Source organism: Sminthopsis crassicaudata, chromosome X (genome assembly GCF_048593235.1).
Source record: "Sminthopsis crassicaudata isolate SCR6 chromosome X, ASM4859323v1, whole genome shotgun sequence".
NCBI classification, from domain to species: Eukaryota; Metazoa; Chordata; class Mammalia; order Dasyuromorphia; family Dasyuridae; genus Sminthopsis; species Sminthopsis crassicaudata.
Genome location: NC_133623.1, coordinates 68951915 through 68958656, shown reverse-complemented (window position 1 = coordinate 68958656; position 6742 = coordinate 68951915). Strand labels below are relative to the sequence as shown.

General features: G+C 41.8%; 1 pseudogene; it reads right to left on the bottom strand.

Annotated features, from left to right (window-relative positions):
* Positions 1-655: 655 nt before the first annotated feature.
* Positions 656-4894, bottom strand: LOC141548290 (alpha-globin transcription factor CP2 pseudogene; annotated as a pseudogene).
* Positions 4895-6742: the final 1848 nt, after the last annotated feature.

The following is a 6742-nucleotide window of genomic DNA, read 5'->3' as shown; positions in this document are numbered from 1 at the left end:
CCAATCTCTTCCCCAAGGCTTTGCTTAGTCTTGACAATGTCTGTTCTAAAACTCCATTTAAAAAAAATTTCTTTATGAGCCTCTGAATGTCACCCACTCTGTTTCTGTTCTAATCAGCCCCCAATCTGACATCCCTTTCTGCAACTTCATCCAGCTCAGGATACTAGATTGTATATTTACATCAAGCTCTGATATTCTAGGTTCCAATCTAATAATCTCTGTTCAAGAATTCTGGTTTCACAATCTATTTCTTATTGTTGCATTTTGCTGAAAATGTCTCTTCCCAGATGCTATCAATTTCCCCTTATATCTAGGCCCTCATAATTGTGGCCTAGCAGATTCTATAGTTTCAATCAGCTTATGAACCTTCATTACAAAATTTTTTTTAAAGCACATACATTTTATGTGCCAGGAGTGACCCCCACATCTCATAGTTTCTTTAATGTTTTACTCAAAATCTGGCCCTTCAGAGGCAGGAAATTCTAAACCCCAGAATCCTAGAAAGATCCTTGCAAGGTCCCAGGATGCCTCAAATGTCAGTTATAAGGGGCTGAGGTTTTGGATTGTAGAGCTGGAGCCTTTTGGAAAATATTTTTCTTTTCCTTTTTGTACTTGAGAATGCTTATAATACACATGAATCTTATCACATACAAAGTTTTCTTTTGATAACACTGGCTTTTTATTTGTCAAATTATATGCAAAGACAGTTAATACTTCTCCTTGCAATACCTTGTGTTACATTTTTTTTCTTCCCTTCCCCTTCCCCCTCCCCTTTCCCCTTCCCCTAGACAGCAAGTAATACATTATAAGTTAAACATGTGCAATTCTTCTAAATATATTTCCACATTCAACATGCTGCACAAGAAATATCAGATCAAATTGAAGGAAAAAAATGAGAAAAAAAAAAGCCTAGTCAACAAACAACAACAACAACAAAAGGTCAAAGTAGTATGCTGTGTTCCGCATTCAGTCTTCATATTCCTCTCTGGGGATGCAGATGTCTCTTTCCATCATCAGTCTTTTGGGATTGCTTTGAATCACTTCACTGTTGAAAAGAGCCAAGTCCATCACAGTTAATCATCCTATAATCTTGCTGTTCCTGTGTACAATGATCCCCTGATTCTGCTCCCTTCACTTAACATTAGTTCTTTAAGTCTCTCCAGGCCTCTCTGAAATCATCCTGATCATTTCTTATAGAACAATAATATTTCATAACATCCATATACCATCACTTATTCAGTAACTCCCCCAAACCAAAAAGGGCTTCTACAAATATTTTTTCATAAGTGGATTCTTTTAAAGACATGTCTGGATTATAGGGTATGCACATTTTGATAGCCTTTTTGGGCATAATTTAAAACCACGGACAAAGGGTTAACTAATTTCTCTTTTAAGTCCTTAAGCATGTTGCACATTATTTAATTGCAAGTGGACATATTTTTGCCCACTCAAAATTTATTTAAAGTAAGCCTTTGTTATTAGGACACTGAATTTTTGAAGAACAATTCCAGAAAAGATCATTTCAAATTCTCAAAGTCCTTACAGCTATGGCATATAGAAAATTGTTTTCTCCTGGATATCTGTATCCCTTCTGGAAACTCTCCTCCATCTCTCCTTCTATTCTTTTTTAAAAATTATTTTTAACCAGGAAACCCTTATTAATATTGTAACTTAAGGCTTTTCAATTTGCTTTAAACCAATAGTAATTAGATTACAGGGCAGGATAATTTTAATGGACAAAATTTTCCCTTATATACCAAACAATTAAGTTTTATCAAGTGCTTAAAAATCAAAATCCAAACCCCATACAGAATCTTTTACCATTGTCTTCTTCAGCCCTAACTTAATCTGTAAAGGTAATTTTTAGCAATCTACATGTGAAACAAGAAAGGAATACCCACAGTTACACAATCATTTTAAATAGAACAAAAACACAAGAAAAAAGTATGAATACAAATAGAATCACATTAGTCTAGATTTTAAAGCTAAAAAGCACTTTGGAGCTCACATTATTCACATTGTTTACTAAAGATGAAGAAAGAGAGGCCCAAAAGGAATAAATTCCCCAGGACTACAAAGTGAATGAATTACTGCAGAGCTAAGGATTAATTTTAGGAAGAACAATAAGTGCTCAAATCCTGCCACTTTATTGTGTAATAGTGCTTTTCCTTCAACCCCTTCCCCTGCAAAAAGAGAGAGAGAGAGAGAGAGAGAGAGAGAGAGAGAGAGAGAGAGAGAGAGAGAGAGAGAGAGAGAGAGAGAGAGAGAGAGAGAGAGAGAGAACACTATATTTTGTTTTTTATATCTCTGACCCTACTAGTGGGTCACTTTTGCAGCTGTTTCCTTGATCTTCCAAATAAACTGTGAGGAATCACAGCATTGCAGGATCACTATAGGGTGTCAAGAGGGTTAATTGGGAAAAAAAAAAACAAAACAAAACAAAAATCCCCCACCATTCTGGTTTCCAGGAACAAATACACTGTAGTGAAAGCAGAGCCTGCAGGTATGTCATGGAGGAGTAGGTTTGTGGATTAGTCTAAAGAATATAACGATTCATTCTTGTTTATATATTAGGAAAAAATTACATGGCTCCAGATTATCACACAATTTAACATTTTTCAATTAGACATCACACAATTCCTATTATCATTATGACCAACATAAATGCTAAATGATATAACAAGTTTCTAGCAATATTTAACGACAACAACACAGTCCAGAACTTGTAACTAGAAGATAGCTGCAGAACAGCATGCAGGACAGGAGTCTGGACGTGGCACAAGGGTTGGGACAAGGAATAGACGGCTGGGCATACATCTCCACAGTGTAGCATCACTCCACCTCCCACTGTCCATCAGTCAGGCTCCTGCAGACCCTCCAAGTCTCTGTCCATATCTCTCTGCAAGAGGAGGAGTGTCCAAAAAGGGAGAAGGAAGCCATAGCTACCCAGCACAGGACGTTCCCCTTCTATTCCAGGACGATGTAGTAGCTATCATTGGTTTCAGCTTTTGTTTTGTTCAGAAGAAAACAAGCTTCCTCTTCAAAGTTGCGGATCATCTGGTTACTGATGACCACATGGATTCCTTTGGGCCCCAATTTGTATATCTGAATGATCTGAGAAGGAGAGATGTTGAGAAGCTGAGCGATTTTCTCTGTCAGCTCAACAGTTGTCAGTTCTTCCAGATAGATGGCCCGGTACACGAACAAGACAGCATTTGAGTCTATATGCTCGTACCTCTGCTGCTGCTGCTCATTCAGCTGCAAGGATTCATGACAAAGGTAAATTGTCATCGTGGGCCTCACCAATCGATCTTTTATGGTATTAAAGAATCGGATTCCATCAGCCGGGCCACAGATTTGGATAAAATCATGCCTGGTTAACTTCAACAAATCTGCACCAGAGAAATTGGAGAAAACCTCAGAGAAGGCAGAGAATCGGTTGCGCTGTAGCCACTGCTGAGCTTCCTGGGGGCTAGTGGTTGGCAGAAGTTTATCTGCAATGGGAAGATAGAGTATTGGCTGGTGGTTCGGGGAGCCATTCTCTTCTCCGGAAAAACTGCTGTGGGAGCTGTTAAAGCCAGGCGATGAGGAATTGGCATCTGGCATCTCGGCCATTGGAGTGCACTCTGTGAATAGAGTTGTCTTACAGGAAGGTCGGTAATATTCCTTTTCACGAGGGCTTTTCTTCTCCATTTTCTCCCAGTCTATTTTTTGCCTCTCGTCTGCTATCTTGAAAACTTTGAGCTGACAGCTGGCTGAATTCAGGTACTCGGTGTATTCTCCATTCTCGTTCTCCTTGAAACTGTCAATTTGGAGGCGGAATGCCACTTCCGTTTCTCCCCCGGGCTGTTTCACGGGGAACTCGGTGCTGTTGCAGCGTACCTGAAGAAACACGGCCGTGCTCTTCGCATCGGGGTCCCACAGGAACTCCACAGTATTCAGCTGGGTCGGGTTGGCCCAAGGGTCGATGATGCCCACGGACTGGGCCAGGTCTATATCCAGCATTCTGTCCCCTGGCCTGTTCCATCTCCACCCCTCAAACTGCTGCTGCTGCTCCGCTTGCTGCAGTCCCCAGTCTTGGAACAGCAAGCGAAACATGCTCTTCACCAAGCTGTTACCGGTTTTGGCGAGTTCGCCCTTTTTCTTATTGTAGATCATTTGGATTTCATAGGACTGGTCCTGATTGAGATAGGTGAGCGTTTCGTCGTGCAGCCTGACCGCAGGGGAGGTAGCGGCACAAAGCACGTACTGGAAGGGCAGGATTTTATTCCCTTCATCAGGTGGCAGCCTCGACTCTTCTTTTTTAAACATGGGCAATTCAAGGACATCTCCCATGTTTAAGGGCCCCTCTCCCGGCTCCTGGCCGATCCCGGACAGGGCGGCCTCAAAATCCTGCACCAGCCCGGACTCGATCTCCTTATCCGCCTGCGACGGCGTCGGGCTCCCGGCCATCCCTCCTCCTTTTAAAGGGTCCCCTGCAGATACCTGCTTTACTTGCGCGAGGCTTCCCGGGCTGCGACGGGCACGGCGGGATGCAGGTCCGCTGGAGGTGGAACGGCGAGGGCAGGTCTCTTCAACTGGGGACCGGCGGGAGGCACGTCCGCTGCTGCACTGCAGACTGCGGTGGATGCAGATCTGCTTCACGAGAGGAGGGGGGAGGAGGGGGGAGGAGGGATGCGGAATGCGGGTCCGCAGTACCGGGGATGGGAGGGGCGGCGGTTTGCAGGTCTGCGGCAAGGGAGATGGGCGCGAGCGGTCCACCGAGGGAGCAAGTTCCTCACGAACCCCACAATCGGTCTTCTGCTCCTGGCTGACCCTCTCTACTCCCAGTCGTCCTGCAGCCTTCTGGCTCCCAAGAAGCGGCGAGGCTCTAAGGGGCTCCTCTAGCGCAGACGCAGTGATGCCGGAAGTCCCCGCCCATCTCGCCCACCCCAGACTGCAGCAGTTTTCCAGCCCTGCCCCCCCCCTAGCTCGCTCTGCGGGTCTCGCGGCTGCCCACACACTTCACCCCACCCTTCCTCACAAGCATCCCTTCTCCTTCTATTCTCCCTGGCTTTTCCAAACCTGAAAGTATTCCTTCTCCTGTGACATCTATTCAAAGAATCATCCCCTTTACTCAGTATTTCCCATTCTCTCAGAATTGGCTCAATTGAGTTTGGGTTTTATTTTGCCGTTTATTGTTGTTTTTAAAGATCCCTGATGCCCAAGAGACATTTTATATCAATCAAGAAATGATGTCTCTCCCACCACCCCACCCAAAAAAAAAAAAAAAAAAGGTCCTTCTGGACTCATCCAGGTCAGGATTCTAGACTGCATATCTCCTTCCACCGAACCCCGACATTTCAGGTCCCAAGTCAAATCTTTGTCTGGGAATTCTGTTTTCACAATCTGGTCCTTATTGTTCGTTTCTGAGGTGTCCCTTATTGCCAGACTGCGGAAGTGAATTTTCTAAGCAATTTCTAAAAAACCGATAGGAGATTCTCATGTCTAAATGAACACCCTCCTAAGATCTGATTGTTTTGTTCCTTTTTGGGTTTTTCCCCCAAGCTTCTTTTCTTATTTTAATAACCTACGCGACCACACCTTAGCTATTTGGATTTTATTTACAAACAAAAGTTGTCTCCCCTTATCAGTCCTTATTATATAAAACCATGTTGTAATGCCCCCAAATACTAAATATTCATTATTAAAAATGCTGCTACCAGTAGGCATCTTTAACAAAGAAGGGACTGCAGAGGGTGCCACAGGTTTTTTTTTTTTTTTTTTTTCTCTGCAGATACTTGGAGTTTATCAATTTTTGGTGGTATCCAGTAAAATCATAGTATTTTCAGTAACCACAAAGTCTTTGTGGCGAATAATAATAATAATAATAATAATAATAATAATAATAATAATAATAATAATAATTGATAATAATGAATCTCTACTCAAAACTAATTCCAGCATTCCCACATTAAAATTCCCGGCCACGTCTAGACTTTGGTGTCCTTTGGTTGTTCTAGGGACCATCAAGAACATGACATTTTTAGTTCTAAAGAGATATCATAAGGTCAGGGATTTTAAATACTTGATTCATTGGATTATTCTCAGAATTTATATGACACATATATGATGGTTTCAAAACAGAAGTTTTCCCCTAATAAATTCTCTTAAATGAACAACTTTTCTTTTTGTCAAAAATTTCTTGATAGTAATTTTATTAATATGAATAGTACAGTTTTTGCTAAAGAAAGAAATATAGGAAACTGCTATCCTTTAGGTGTGCAGGGGATATAAGGTTTGGATTTTTTTTTATTACAGCTTTTTCTTTTCAAAACATGCATGGATAATTTTTCACCATTCACCCTTACCAAACCTTGTATTCCAAATTTTCCCCTCCTTGCCCTCATCCTCCCCCCCCAGATGGCAAGTAATCCAATATATGTTAAACATGTTAAACTATGTTGAATCCAATAGATGTATACATGTTTTTTTTTTGTTTTTTTTTGAGGCTGGGGTTAAGTGACTTGCCCAGGGTCACACAACTAGGAAGTGTTAAGTGTCTGAGACCAGATTTGAACTTGGGTCCTCCTGAATTCAGGGCTGGTGCTCTATCCACTGCACCACCTAGCTGCCCCTAGATGTATACATGTTATACAATAATCTTGCTGCACCAAAAAATCAAATCAAAAAGGAAAAATGAGAAAAAACAAAACTCAAGTAAACAACATCAAAAAGAGTGAAAATGCTCTATTTTAATACA